Source organism: Bufo bufo, chromosome 5 (genome assembly GCF_905171765.1).
Source record: "Bufo bufo chromosome 5, aBufBuf1.1, whole genome shotgun sequence".
Taxonomy (NCBI): domain Eukaryota; kingdom Metazoa; phylum Chordata; class Amphibia; order Anura; family Bufonidae; genus Bufo; species Bufo bufo.
Window position 1 is genome coordinate 320,690,274 of NC_053393.1, and position 16,429 is coordinate 320,706,702.

A 16,429-nucleotide genomic window follows, 5' to 3' on the forward strand; every position below is an offset into this window, starting at 1 on the left:
GCTTTCAGTTCACTTGCGGTGTTACGGATCCGGCGGGCACTTCTGGCAAAAGGAGTACACGACGGATCCGGACAACACAAGTGTGAAAGAGGCCTTTGACACTCTGGCAATTTTTTTAAAATGTACAACACCCCTGTGGCAACCGTCTTACTGTTGTAGGAGAAAAATTATTTTATTATATAGTACACAGATAGGGGACTTATGAGATCTTAAACTGAGACAACATTTTTTACCCAGTTTTAACCCAGGACATACAAGCACCAAACTGTCACGCCGTGGTTCTTAGCAACCTGACACAGAATTGACGGATACATGAAAAAAAAAAAAAAAAACAGAAACCGTGTTGGCTTTCTCCCCCGCCTCTTCCACCTACACCTCCATGTCCCCCTCCTCCACTCGGACCTCCACCTCCTGGCTCATGATTATTATGTCTTATATTGACAGAGTAGAGAAATATACCGGCCACACCCCCCAAAATGGCTAAAGGTAACACACAGAATTGACAGACACATAAAAAAAGAAAAAAAGAAATTGTGTTGGTGTCTTCCTCCACCTCTTCTACCTAAATCGCCACATCCACAGCCTTCTCAACTTCCTATTTCACTTGGACCTCCGCCTCTTGGTTCAAGATTGTTATTTTTTATTTTTATGTCTGTTATGTTATTTTAAGGCTACTTTCACACCTGCGTTAGGTGCGGATCCGTCTGGTATCTGCACAGACGGATCCGCACCTATAATGCAAACGCTTAGATCCGTTCAGAACGGATCCGTTTGCATTACCATGAAAGTCAATGGGGGACGGATCCGTTTGAAAATTGAGCCATACTGTGTCAACTTCAAACGGATCCGTCCCCATTGACTTACATTGTAAGTCTGGACGGATCCGTTTGCCTCCGCACGGCCAGGCGGACACCCAAACGCTGCAAGCTGCGTTCAGGTGTCCGCCTGCTGAGCGGAGCGGAGGACAAACGGTGCCAGACTGATACATTCTGAGCAGATCCGCATCCACTCAGAATGCATTAGGGCTGGACGGATCCGTTCGGGGCCGCTTGTGAGAGCCTTCAAACGGAACTCACAAGCGGAGTCCCGAACGCTAGTGTGAAAGTAGCCTAAGTCGTTTCCCTATCCACATTTGTTTTGCAGGACAATTGTACTGCTCACACATACTTTGGAGCCTTTTGCAGCCCTCTAGCCCTTTCTATGAAATTTTTACAGCCATACTAGTGCCCCAAAGTTCCCTTTTAGCCATTTTAGTGCCCCAACGGGTCCTTATTGACTTTAATGGGGTTCATAGTTCGAGGTTAAGTTCGGGTCAAGTTCAGAACCCGAACCGAACTTTGAAATAAAGTTCGGCTGAACCCCTTAAACTCAGACATCCACCCATCTGCTCATCCCTACCTATGATGTTTATTTTATATTTATTTTTATTTTTATTATGGGTACAAGGGGTAATTAGAATATTTATGTATTTCTATTTTTTTATATAGTGAGCGAGTGGGTGCCATTTTTAAATCCTGCACTTCTGTCACACATGTATGGGGGACGTGATGAAAGTGTAAAAAGGGTGCTCTGGGCCTGTACCTAAAATGTCTTTTTCAGTTACCTGTGGACAGAATAAACTTTCAGCAACAATAACCCTTCAGTCGTTCTATCAATTCAGCTATCATGGCTGGGATGTTCTACCTGCCCAACTGGCTGCGGGTCTTCATTTGATGTCGCAACCAAATGTGCTCCTCTTTCTTCTTGGATGAAAGAGGAGCAAATCTAGTTGAAAATGTCAGCCCGCAGCCAGTCGGGGGTCACCTCTATCCAGCGAGGATTGTGGAATTGGCACAGTGATGGAAGGGTAAATACTGCTAAAAGTTTATTCTCTTCACAGTTATCTGAAACATTTTTAGTACAGGTCCAGAGTACCCCTTTAATGAAACATGTTTAAAATGTAAATGACAGAGCAGTTGTGGATTTATTACTTGTGGATCTTATGCAATGGACAATTCTCATACTAGTTGGCTGATATTAGAATCTTTATATAAGTTCTGAACCTTGAGATAATATAACAGCAAATGGAGTTTTTATACTTAAATTGTTACTTCTCTGTGCCATGACACTCCATTTAATAAGCCTTAATACAATCATGTGCAATTTTAAGAAAATGTGTGCTCTAATAGATTGTGTGAACAGGCACAGTATGTGCTGTGCATGGAATCAGTTTAAAAAGGCAATTTTCATCTTGGCTTTTTATCCAGTAATCTATATATTCCAGTTTCACAGTCTGATGTTAAAATACAGGTGACTTTTAAGCTAACCGGTCGCACAGTTGTAAAATATTCTGAAAATTTGAAACTTTGCAAACTGCAATTTTTATTATTGCACTTTATAGTCTTCAACTATGCTGTAGTTATATATTTTTAGTGTACAGTTACTTTATTTGATTTCACATGGGAAGTAGGTATATCATAAAACATTTCCCAAATTGATAAGCTAAAGAGAAGGTCTGCTTTTGCAATCAATTATTTTATTGTTCCATTTAAAATGAAAGATAAAGCAACTTATTAAAAGTCTCCTACTGTTTTGTGTCTACAAACTATATTCAAACTCTTTCCCATTACTTTGGATGACCTGTGAGCAGGAATCATTTGTATCCTGTTAAACTACCGGCATATGGAATATATAATAAAGGTTCATAAATATTAAAATAAGCAATTCTATAATTTGTCATAAATAGTGTTGAGTGAGCATGCTCGCAGCCAAAAAAAAAACGTGCAGGTAAGTAATGACACTCACTGTAATGCCATAGCCATGTTGGTTACTGGCATTACAGTGATTGGCTGGACGGAACACGTCATCTGGGGCTATAAAGCACATGATTACATGATTATGGTTCGGCTCAGTCTTAGTCAGGGAGAGCTGTGCTGTACAAGGGACAGATAGTATAGGGAATTGAATTTTATTGTTTTGTTAGGCAGGGTTGGTGTTAGAGACCCAAAACTCCTTTTAAGGATTATTGTTGTATCTGGCAGCAATATATATTTTTAGCGCACTCTGCGATAAATAGCTTGAAATTGTTTGGCCGCTGCAGACAGCGACATTATCTGCGCTGCATCTCCTGTGTAACGTTTGCGCAGCCTAAAAATATCTGCAACATCTAGTGTACTTTTTCCGTAGACGGTGTCCGCTGCGGACAGTTACATTACCTGTGCTACATCTGTATAACGTTTGCGCAGCCTAAAAATATCTGTGGAATCCAGTGTACTTTTTCTGTAGATGCTGTGGACAGCGACATTATCTGCCCTACATCTCCTGTTTAACATGTGCACATACAAAAAATATCTGTGACATCCAGTGTACTTTTTCCGTAGATGCTGTGGATAGCAACATTATCTGCGCTACATCTCCTATTTAACGTGTGCTCATACAAAAAATATCTGACATCCAGTGTACTTTTTCCGTAGACAGTGTCCACTGCGGACAGTTCCATTACCTGCGCTACATCTCCTGTATAACGTTTGCGCATCCTAAAAATATCTGTAACATCCAGTGTACTTTTTCCGTAGACTCTGCGGACAGTGACATTACCTGCGCTACATCTCCTGTATAACGTTTCCGCATCCCAAATATCGGTGACATTGACTGTCATTTTTTTCTTAGCCGCTAGTGACAGCAGCGCCATTACCTGTGGTACCTCTCCTGTATAACCCAAATATCTGTGATATTGACTATCATTTATTTGTGCATACACTTAAAACAACTGCGCTACTGTACGTGTGACATACTTGCAAGCATATATACCATTTAATATGATGAAGGCGAGCAGTAAGGGACTGGGAAGTGGGCGTGCTGCTGATGAAGCACGCAGAGGCCATGGCTCTGGGCGCAGTGAAACTGCCTGCTGGCAGAGCACAAGAAACACACTTATCCACGATACCTAGCTTCATGTCCCATTTTGCCGGGCGGCGCAGGACTCCACTCTCAAAGTCAGACCAGTGCGAGCAGGTGGTCAGTTGGATTGTAGCAAATAAGGCTTCCAGTCAGTTAAGCACCACCCTGTCTTCCACAAAGTCCAGTCTCAGTAGCCAAGAGTCTGGTCAACAGAATCCTCGCCCTGATCCTCCTTCCTCCCACCATGGAGAGTCTTTGCAAATAAGTGATCCAACACTCGGATATTCCGAGGAGCTCTTTTCATCGCCATTCCTTAATTTGGGCCTCTCGCCAAGCCCGCTTGAAGAGGGTCATGAGGAGATCTTGTGCCCTGATTCCCAAACTCTTGAGCATCCACAGTCAGAAAAAGATGGCAGTAGGGAGCGGCAATTAGTGTTTCACGAGGTGGATGATGATGATGAGACATAGTTGCCAATAAGTCAATCGCAATTAGTGTCTCAAGAGGTTGATGATGAGGATGAGACACAGTAGTGAATAAGTGAGGTTGTTGTTAGGTCAACAAGGAGGATGGATGACCAGAGTGAGGAAGTGGAAGAGGAGGTGGTGGACGATGAAATCACTGACCCAACCTGGAAAGGTGGCAAGCCGAGCGAGGATAGCAGTACAGAGGGGGAGGGATCCGCAGCACAACAACAGGCTGGAAGAGGCAGTGGGGTGGCAAAAGGGAGATGGCGGACCACACCTAACAGGCCCGCAACTGTTCCCCAGTGCACACCCTTGCGGAAATCTCCCTTGCAAAAGGGGTAGGTGTTCGGAAGTCAGGTTTTTTTTTTATGAAAGTGCGAACGATAAAATAATTGTCTTTTGCAACCTGTGCCATACCAAAATGAGCAGGGGCGTAAACACAAGCAACCTCACCACACTAGCATGATCCGCCACATAGCATCAAAGCATCCTAATAGGTGGGCCGAACACCTAGGTTCACAATCAGTGTCTGCGGGTCACACCACTGCCTCCTCTTCCCCTGTGTTATGTGCTGGCCAATCCCCTGTCCAAGACGCAGGCCCGGATGCCTCCCGTTCTGCAACTGGACTTTCGCAAGCACCATCAGCTATCACATCCACTTCTGTGTCCCAGCTCAGCGTAGAGATGTCCATACCCCAGGCCTTTGAACAAAAGTGCAAATACCCAGCCACCCACAGGCCATAGCACTAAATACGCACCTTTCCAAATTACTGGCCCTGGAAAATTTAAGCTTGTGGACACTGAGGCTTTTCGCAGCCTGATAGCGGTGGCCGTCCCTCGTTACACAGTCCCCAGCCGCCACAATTTTGCGCAGTTTGTCGTCCCCGCCTTACATCAGAATGTGTCCCGTAACATCACCCGTGCCCTGACCAACGCAGTTATTGGGAAGGTCCACTTAACGACTGAGCCAGGGACACTACATTTCCCTGACTGCACACTGGGTGAACATTGTGGAGGCAAGGAGCGAGTTGTACCCTGGGATGGCACAGGTGCTACCGACACCAAGGATTGCGGGCACTACTTCCATCAGGATTTCCGCCACCACCTACATTAGTGACTGCAACCCCTCTTCTCCTCCTCCACATCCTCCTCCACTTCAACCTCTGAATTAACATCTTGCAGCACCAGTCAGCCATCAGTCAGTAGCTGGAAGCAATGTAGCACTGTAGTGGGGAAGCGGCAACAGGCCGTGCTGAAACTTATTTGCTTAGGTGACAAACAGCACACCGCCGCAGAGCTGTGGCATGGTATAAGGGACCAGACTCTCGCCACTCAACCTACAACCAGGCATGGTTGTGTCTGATAATGGCCGAAACTTGGTGGTGACTTTGGAGCTCGGCAAGCTCACACAGAACTTCTCTGCTATACTATCCACCAGTACTGTCCTCTGGTAACCAATAATTACAGGCTGTACATGCTGAGCCTTGTAGTTCTCTGCTATACTATCTACCTGTATTGTCCTCTGGTAACCAATAATGACAGCCTGGACATGCTGAGCCTTGTAGTTCTCTTCTATACTATCCACCAGTACTGTACTATGGTAATCAGTAATGAGTCTGACAGGCTGGACATGCTGAGCCTGTAGTTCTCTGAGAGAACTACAAGGCTCAACATGTCCAGCCAGGCTTTCATTATTGATTACCAGAGGACAGTACTAGGAAGGAGTATAAGGGCAGAGAACTATAAGGCTCAGCAAGGAGAGAACCACAAGTCTGTCTGAAACCAGTTACTCTCCACTTGCTTCCCTCACAGCCCAGCTCCGCGCCACACACTGCTAAGTCCCGCCCCCTCATGTGACTGGTCACCTAATCATAATACAATTCCTGGCTTCTTCAGCAGCTTTGCTGTCTTCTGCTGATAAGCTCCGCCTCCGCCCCTACTTTGAACCATCCTCTGTATGTAATCTGTGCCTTGTAAATTACTGCTGATCCCACCCCACTAGTACAGTACAGGATGTACTCACGCACGGACCCTCCACCCGCCTGGACATCCTGCGCAGTGATATCATGCGCAGGCAGCAAAGTGGCAGTTTGTCAAAGCAGGGTGATGGAACAACGAACGCCTCAATTTTGAAGTGAGGAAATGAGTGGGCCCCCAAAGGAACATTGGGCCCCTGCAATTGCCCGGGTATGCCGGGTGCTAACGGCGGCCCTGTGTGATATATTGTGCTTTTTCCATATTATCTCCTATTAATTTTCCCTCTATGTAGTAATACTCTTTACTTCTCTATCTTCTCCATTTTTTCCTATTGATAAACTTTTTAATTGTTTTTTATTTTTACCAGTTTGGTCCTGACTCCTGAGCTCATATGCCATTACTTGCCCAGAACACTTACTGTTGACTCCATATCAACAGCAACAGTGCCCTCACAATAGATTCAACACATGGCTCCCAGTCCTGGATGTTAATCATTTTACTACACTGCTCAAAAAAATAAAGGGAACACTTAAACAACACAATGTAACTCCAAGTCAATCACACTTGTGAAATCAAACTGTCCACTTAGGAAGCAACACTGAGTGACAATCAATTTCACATGCTGTTGTGCAAATGGGATAGACAACAGGTGGAAATTATAGGCAATTAGCAAGACACCCCCAATAAAGGAGTGGTTCTGCAGGTGGTAACCACAGACCACTTCTCAGTTCCTATGCTTCCTGGCTGATGTTTTGGTCACTTTTGAATGCTGGCGGTGCTTTCACTCTAGTGGTAGCATGAGACGGAGTCTACAACCCACACAAGTGGCTTAGGTAGTGCAGCTAATCCAGGATGGCACATCAATGCGAGCTGTGGCAAGAAGGTTTGCTGTGTCTGTCAGCGTAGTGTCCAGAGCATGGAGGCACTACCAGGAGACAGGCCAGTACATCAGGAGACGTGGAGGAGGCCGTAGGAGGGCAACAATCCAGCAGCAGGACCGCTACCTCCGCCTTTGTGCAAGGAGGAACAGGAGGAGCACTGCCAGAGCCCTGCAAAATGACCTCCAGCAGGCCACAAATGTGCATGTGTCTGCTCAAACGGTCAGTAAAACAGACTCCATGAGGGTGATATGAGGGCCCGACGTCCACAGGTGGGGGTTGGGCTTACAGCCCAACACCGTGCAGGACGTTTGGCATTTGCCAGAGAACACCAAGATTGGCAAATTCGCCACTGGCGCCCTGTGCTCTTCACAGATGAAAGCAGGTTCACACTGAGCACATGTGACAGACGTGACAGAGTCTTGAGACGCCGTGGAGAACGTTCTGCTGCCTGCAACATCCTCCATCATAACCGGTTTGGCATTGGGTCAGTAATGGTATGGGGTGGCATTTCTTTGGAGTGCCGCACAGCCCTCCATGTGATCGCCAGAGGTAGCCTGACTGCCATTAGGTACCGAGATGAGATCCTCAGACCCCTTGTGAGACCATATGCTGGTGCGGTTGGCCCTGGGTTCCTCCTAATGCAAGACAATGCTAGACCTCATGTGGCTGGAGTGTGTCAGCAGTTCCTGCAAGACGAAGGCATTGATGCTATGGACTGGCCCGCCCGTTCCCCAGACCTGAATCCAATTGAGCACATCTGGGACATCATGTCTCGCTCTATCCACCAACGTCACGTTGCACCACAGACTGTCCAGGAGTTGGCAGATGCTTTAGTCCAGGTCTGGGAGAAGATCCCTCAGGAGACCGTCCGCCACCTCATCAGGAGCATGCACAGGCATTGTAGGGAGGTCATACAGGCACGTGGAGGTCACACACACTACTGAGTCTCATTTTGACTTGTTTTAAGGACATTACATCAAAGTTGGATCAGCCTGTAGTGTGTTTTTCCACTTTAATTTTGAGTGTGACTCCAAATCCAGACCTCCATGGGTTAAAAAATGTGATTTCCATTTTTAAATTTTTGTGTGATTTTGTTGTCAGCACATTCAACTATGTAAAGAACAAAGTATTTCAGAAAAATATTTAATTAATTCAGATCTAGGATGTGTTATTTTTGTGTTCCCTTTATTTTTTTGAGCAGTGTATTTAGCTGTGCAGGAAAAGATGGTCACTCTCATGCACTTTACATACTAAGATGTTTTGGATGCCACTAGTCAATTGATGCAGTAGATTAAGGTTGAAGCTTAATTTATATACGTGGTGCCATTTCTAGTGTAATGTAAGTTCACTGAGAGCTTCCGTGGTTACATAATTTCTTAGGCAGTCTGTTGAATGCCCTAATTTAAAATAAATGTTAACATATGTACCATATAGACATTCATAATACTTTTTTTTTTTACAAATTTACTTACATTTGCAGTTTTCTCTTATCCCCTATGCTTGAATCTTACTTCCTGGCTTGTCATGTGTTTGGTACCAAGCCTTAGGGCAGTGACATATGTGCTAACATCAGCGCAGTTCATGTAATACTAACCATCCCCCTTGTTCTAACCAATGATGCTTCATATGTCTTACATTACAAAGCTCCAATGCAAGATGTAATCTATAGCAACCGACTATTAAAACAGATTCACCACAAGGTGCAATGGTAGGCTAATAGCTTTAAAATACGACATTTAAAAAAAAAATATATATCTGAGGAAAATTATATAACAGCTATATCTGTTGGGCAGGATACATTTATGTTCTTGGCACAGCCCCTTTAAAGATTGGAAATTTTATTTCTTGTGTCATTGTTTTTCTCAGTAAAAAATCCAGTTTGCTAAGAATCCATCAAAAGCTTACATCTACGTTTTATTTTGTTTTCATTTTTCTGTATAATAGATTGCCATAAAGATAATATATTTCTATTAAAAAAACAAAAACAAATTAAACACAGTTTGCAAATAATTAAATTTGTCTTCAGCAAGAAAAGATATCCTTCACTTTATAAAAATCAATTACTTAAAATCCTAAGCCATTATGGATTGTTTATATAAATATTATAACACATTAGGTTGATATTTGGTATTGGCAAGAAAGAAATGTAATTAGTGCAACATAATGTAATTATGTAAATGTGAAAGGAAAGCTTGACACATAATGGGTTTTAAATTAATTTAAAGGACTATTTAGCTTATTCAGCAATGCTTAAATTATTTCTCTTATATCTTCCATTAGTCAAACTGGACATTAAAAACATGTGCGGTTTAGTACTTCATGATAACTAACTGCACTTGGTAACTGATATGACAACACATGTAGACTTAATACAAATATTATTATGGTACACAATAAATGTTTTTACTAGTTAGTCTGCAGTATCCGTAATGCAAATGCTTAACTCTTTATTTAAAGTTATGGTGTGGAGATTATATTTTTCTGTCTTTTCTTTTTTTTACTTATATCAGTTTTTAGGGCCAATAAATTAGCAGCTGATGTATTTACATTTAAAGTGGTTTTCCAATAATAAAAACATGTCATTTGCAGACTCAGAATGAGTTCAAAAATATAAAGAACTAATACTCACCTTACTGGTCTTCTACCACTCCTAGTGCAATGCTGTCATGGTCCTGATTGTCTCTGTCATGGTCCTTATGGTCTCTCCTGTCTCTCCCTAACACAGCTGATGTACTTACTCCCTTCCCACTATGAAGCTGTATGTGAGGAAAAACATTAAGATTGATAGCATTTACCAAGCTCTATTTCTTTTCTGACTTTGAAAAGACATAATAGTAAGTTAGATTGGGGATCTGACTTTTTTGACCTCCATCACTTCACCTTAGGCCCCATTCACACAGCCATATTTTTGGTTTGATTCTGATCCACATTTTTTGTGGATTAGATGCGGACCCTTTCATTTCAATGGGTCCGCAAAAAATGAGGACAGCACACCGTGTACTGTGTGCATCTGTATGTCAGTCCCATAGCCCCACAAAAAAGATAGAACATTCTTGTCCATTTTGAGGCCAAGGATAGACATTGTTACAATGGATCCTCAAAAAAAAAAGATTCAACACAGATGTCACTCGGACGTCGTTCATATTTTTTTAGAAGAACTTCATGGTTTGTATTTTCGCAATTATTCCAGATCCAGTGTCCTGCCAATGTCAGGATATAAACACTAGACCTCATGTCAACCAATCAAAATTCAGTATGGGTCATATTCGAATTTGCGATATTTCGCAAATATTTTGTAGAATATTCGGCGAATATTCGCGAATTAGAATATTTGTTATATTGTACAATTTTTTTTTACTCGACAAGGTAATAATCACGTAATATGCAAATTACCGTAATTCGAATTTTCGTAATGCAAATTTTTATCGCACATTTTTCAATTGCCGAGCAAAAACATGATTTCTCCCTGCTTCTTGCTTGTGGGCCAATGAGTCATAGCACTATATCGAATATATTTGTTTTTTTTTCAAATATTTGTAATATTCTAAAACAAGAATATATAGCAATACAGCAAATATTTTAAAAAATGAATGTAGAGCAATTTAGCTAATATAGTGCTAATATATAGCAATACAGCAAATATTCGAAAAAACAAATGTAGAGCAATTTAGCTAATATAGTGCTATAATCTTTTTTTTCAACAGTTACATTTTTTTTCCAATCTGAACTTCAGATGAGAAAAAAATTACAACTATTAGACAAAGAAGATTATAGCACTATATTAGCTAAATTGCTCTATATTTGTTTTTTGTTATTTTGAATATTGGCTATATTGCTATATATTCTTGTTTTAGAATATTGCAAATATTCGAAAAAACAAATATATTCATTTTTTCAAATATTCGTAATATTCTAAAACAATAATATATAGCAATACAGCAAATATTCGAAAAAAAACAAATGTAGAGCAATTTAGCTAATATAGTGCTATAACTAGGGATGAGCGAACCCGAACTGTTCGTACGGGTTCGTACCGAATTTTGGGGTGTCCGTGACACGGACCCGAACCCGAACATTTTCGTAAAAGTCCAGGTTCGGGTTCGGTAATCGGCGCTTTCTTGGCGCTTTTTGAAAGGCTGCAAAGCAGCCAATCAACAAGCGTCATACTACTTGCCCCAAGAGGCCATCACAGCCTTGCCTACTATTGGCATGGCTGTGATTGGCCAGTGCAGCATGTGACCCAGCCTCTATATAAGCTTGGGTCACGTAGCGCTGCACGTCACTCTGCTGATTCAAGCATAGGGAGAGGTTGCAGCTGCGACGTCAGGGCAAAATTAGGCAGATTAACTCCTCCAAAAGACTTCATTCTGTGATCGATCTGCAGCTGTGGATCATTGAAGTGCTAATATCGACTTGCTCACTTTTTTTAGGCTGCCCAGAGCGTTTTTAGATCACTTTTTTCTGGGGTGATCGGCGGCCATTTTGTGGCTTGTGGTGCGCCAGCACAAGCTATCACCAAGTGTATTTAACCATCAATAGTGTGGTTATTTTGTGCTATATCCTACATCAGCTGCAGGCTGAGCCTGTGTCACCCAAGTGCATTTAACCATCAATAGTGTGGTTATTTTTTGCTATATCCTACATCAGCTGCAGGCTGAGCCTGTGTCACCGAAGTGCATTTAACCATCAACAGTCTGGTTATTTTTTGGCCATGTACTACATCAGCTGCAGGCTGAGCCTGTGTCACCGAAGTGCATTTAACCATCAACAGTCTGGTTATTTTTTGGCCATATACTACATCTGGTGCAGGCTGAGCCTGTCACCCAGCGCCTAAAAAATAGACCTGACATTTCTATTCAACCAAATCTGTACTGTTTTAGCTGGTCAAGTTATTTGTAGTCACCGTAAAAGCAGACTTTTTGTTCTGGGTTGAAAAACTATTCCCAAATTTGCCATTCTCAAAATAACTAGTTTCTGGTATATGAGGCCTACTTGAAATCTATCCCAAAAAGGATATCTTACATTGAAGGTGCTGATAGTGTCATTCAGAAAAACCTAAGACACACGCTACCGTGCAGATAGAAGTCTGATTCTGTGATTAAACCTATACCTGTCACACAGCGCAAAAAAAAAACAGGCCTGACATTTCTATTCAACCAAATCTGTACTGTTTTAGCTGGTCAAGTTATTTGTAGTGACCGTAAAAGCACACTTTTTGTTCAGGGTTGAAATAACTATTCCCAAATTTGCCATTCTCAAAATAACTAGTTTCTGTATATGAGGCCTACTTGAAATCTATCCCAAAAAGGATATCTTACATTGAAGGTGCTGATAGTGTCATTCAGAAAAACCTAAGACACACGCTACCGTGCAGATAGAAGTCTGATTCTGTGATTAAACCAATACCTGTCACACAGCGCAAAAAAAAAAACAGGCCTGACATTTCTATTCAACCAAATCTGTACTGTTTTAGCTGGTCAAGTTATTTGTAGTCACCGTAAAAGCAGACTTTTTGTTCTGGGTTGAAAAACTATTCCCAAATTTGCCATTCTCAAAATAACTAGTTTCTGGTATATGAGGCCTACTTGAAATCTATCCCAAAAAGGATATCTTACATTAAAGGTGCTGATAGTGTCATTCAGAAAAACCTAAGACACACGCTACCGTGCAGATAGAAGTCTGATTCTATGATTAAACCTATACCTGTCACACAGCGCAAAAAAAAAACAGGCCTGACATTTCTATTCAACCAAATCTGTACTGTTTTAGCTGGTCAAGTTATTTGTAGTGACCGTAAAAGCAGACTTTTTGTTCTGGGTTGAAACACTATTCCCAAATTTGCCATTCTCAAAATAACTAGTTTCTGGTATATGAGGCCTACTTGAAATCTATCCCAAAAAGGATATCTTACATTGAAGGTGCTGATAGTGTCATTCAGAAAAACCTAAGACACACGCTACCGTGCAGATAGAAGTCTGATTCTGTGATTAAACCAATACCTGTCACACAGCGCAAAAAAAAACCAGGCCTGACATTTCTATTCAACCAAATCTGTACTGTTTTAGCTGGTCAAGTTATTTGTAGTGACTGTAAAAGCACACTTTTTGTTCTGGGTTGAAATAACTATTCCCAAATTTGCCATTCTCAAAATAACTAGTTTCTGTATATGAGGCCTACTTGAAATCTATCCCAAAAAGGATATCTTACATTGAAGGTGCTGATAGTGTCATTCAGAAAAACCTAAGACACACGCTACCGTGCAGATAGAAGTCTGATTCTGTGATTAAACCTATACCTGTCACACAGCGCAAAAAAAAAACAGGCCTGACATTTCTATTCAACCAAATCTGTACTGTTTTAGCTGGTCAAGTTATTTGTAGTCACCGTAAAAGCAGACTTTTTGTTCTGGGTTGAAAAACTATTCCCAAATTTGCCATTCTCAAAATAACTAGTTTCTGGTATATGAGGCCTACTTGAAATCTATCCCAAAAAGGATATCTTACATTGAAGGTGCTGATAGTGTCATTCAGAAAAACCTAAGACACACGCTACCGTGCAGATAGAAGTCTGATTCTGTGATTAAACCTATACCTGTCACACAGCGCAAAAAAAAAAACAGGCCTGACATTTCTATTCAACCAAATCTGTACTGTTTTAGCTGGTCAAGTTATTTGTAGTGATCGTAAAAGCAGACTTTTTGTTCTGGGTTGAAAAACTATTCCCAAATTTGCCATTCTCAAAATAACTAGTTTCTGGTATATAAGGCCTACTTGAAATCTATCCCAAAAAGTATATCTTACATTGAAGGTGCTGATAGTGTCATTCAGAAAAACCTAAGACAAATGCTACCGTGCAGATAGAAGTCTGATTCTGTGATTAAACCTATACCTGTCACACAGCGCAAAAAAAAAACAGGCCTGACATTTCTATTCAACCAAATCTGTACTGTTTTAGCTGGTCAAGTTATTTGTAGTCACCGTAAAAGCAGACTTTTTGTTCTGGGTTGAAAAACTATTCCCAAATTTGCCATTCTCAAAATAACTAGTTTCTGTATATGAGGCCTACTTGAAATCTATCTCAAATTTGCCATTCTCAAAATTGTGGTGAACGGGAACAATGAGGAAAACATCTAATAAGGGACGCGGACGTGGACATGGTCGTGGTGGTGTTAGTGGACCCTCTGGTTCTGGGAGAGGACGTGGCCGTTCTGCCACAGCCACACGTCCTAGTGAACCAACTACCTCAGGTCCCAGTAGCCAGCAGAATTTACAGCGATATTTGGTGGGGCCCAATGCCGTTCTAAGGATGGTAAGGCCTGAGCAGGTACAGGCATTAGTCAATTGGGTGGCCGACAGTGGATCCAGCACGTTCACATTATCTCCCACCCAGTCTTCTGCAGAAAGCGCACAGATGGCGCATGAAAACCAAGCCCATCGGTCTGTCACATCACCCCCATGCATATCAGGGAAACTTTCTGAGCCTCAAGTTATGCAGCAGTCTCTTATGCTGTTTGAAGACTCTGCTGCCAGGGTTTCCCAAGGGCATCCACCTAGCCCTTCCCCAGGGGTGGAAGAGATAGAATGCACTAACGCACAACCACTTATTTTTCCTGATGATGAGGACATGGGAATACCACCTCAGCACGTCTTTGATGATGATGAAACACAGGTGCCAACTGCTGCGTCTTTCTGCAGTGTGCAGACTGAACAGGAGGTCAGGGATCAAGACTGGGTGGAAGACGATGCAGGGGACGATGAGGTCCTAGACCCCACATGGAATGAAGGTCGTGCCACTGACTTTCACAGTTCGGAGGAAGAGGCAGTGGTGAGACCGAGCCAACAGCGTAGCAAAAGAGGGAGCAGTGGGCAAAATCAGAACACCCGCCGCCAAGAGACTCCGCGTGCTACTGACCGCTGCCATCTGGGACCGAGCACCCCAAAGGCAGCTTCAAGGAGTTCTCTGGCATGGCACTTCTTCAAACAATGTGCTGACGACAAGACCCGAGTGGTTTGCACGCTGTGCCATCAGAGCCTGAAGCGAGGCATTAACGTTCTGAACCTTAGCACAACCTGCATGACCAGGCACCTGCATGCAAAGCATGAACTGCAGTGGAGTAAACACCTTAAAAACACTCAGGCTCCCCCTGCTACCTCTTCTGCTGCTGCCGCCTCGGCCTCTTCTGCTGCTGCCACCGCCTCGGCCTCTTCTGCTGCTGCTGCCGCCGCCTCGGCCTCTTCCTCTGCCTCTGGAGGAACGTTGGCACCTGCCGCCCAGCAAACATGGGATGTACCACCAACACCACCACCTGCGTCACCAAGCATCTCAACCATGTCACACGGCAGCGTTCAGCTCTCCATCTCACAAACATTTTAGAGAAAGCGTAAATTCCCACCTAGCCACCCTCGATCCCTGGCCCTGAATGCCAGCATTTCTAAACTACTGGCCTATGAAATGCTTTCATTTAGGCTAGTGGACACACACAGCTTCAAACAGCTCATGTCACTTGCTGTCCCACAGTATGTTGTTCCCAGCCGCCACTACTTCTCCAAGAGAGCCGTGCCTTCCCTGCACAAACAAGTGTCCGATAAAATCAAGTGTGCACTCCGCAACGCCATCTGTGGCAAGGTCCACCTAACCACAGATACGTGGACCAGTAAGCACGGCCAGGGACGCTATATCTCCCTAACTGCACACTGGGTAAATGTAGTGGCGGCTGGGCCCCAGGCGGAGAGCTGTTTGGCGTACGTCCTTCCGCCGCCAAGGATCGCAGGGCAACATTCTTTGCCTCCTGTCTCCTCCTCCTCCGACTCAGCTTCCTCCTCCTCTTCTTCCACCTGCTCATCCAGTCAGCCACACACCTTCACCACCAACTTCAGCACAGCCCGGGGTAAACGTAAGCAGGCCATTCTGAAACTCATATGTTGGGGGACAGGCCCCACACCGCACAGGAGTTGTGGGGGGGTATAGAACAACAGACCGACGAGTGGTTGCTGCCGGTGAGCCTCAAGCAGGCCTGGTGGTGTGCGATAATGGGCGAAATCTCGTTGCAGCTCTGGGACTAGCCGGTTTGACGCACATCCCTTGCCTGGCGCATGTGCTGAATTTGGTGGTGCAGAAGTTCATTCGCAACTACCCCGACATGTCAGAGCTGCTGCATAAAGTGCGGGCCGTCTGTTCGCGCTTCCGGCGTTCACACCCTGCCGCTGCTCGCCTGTCTGCGCTACAGC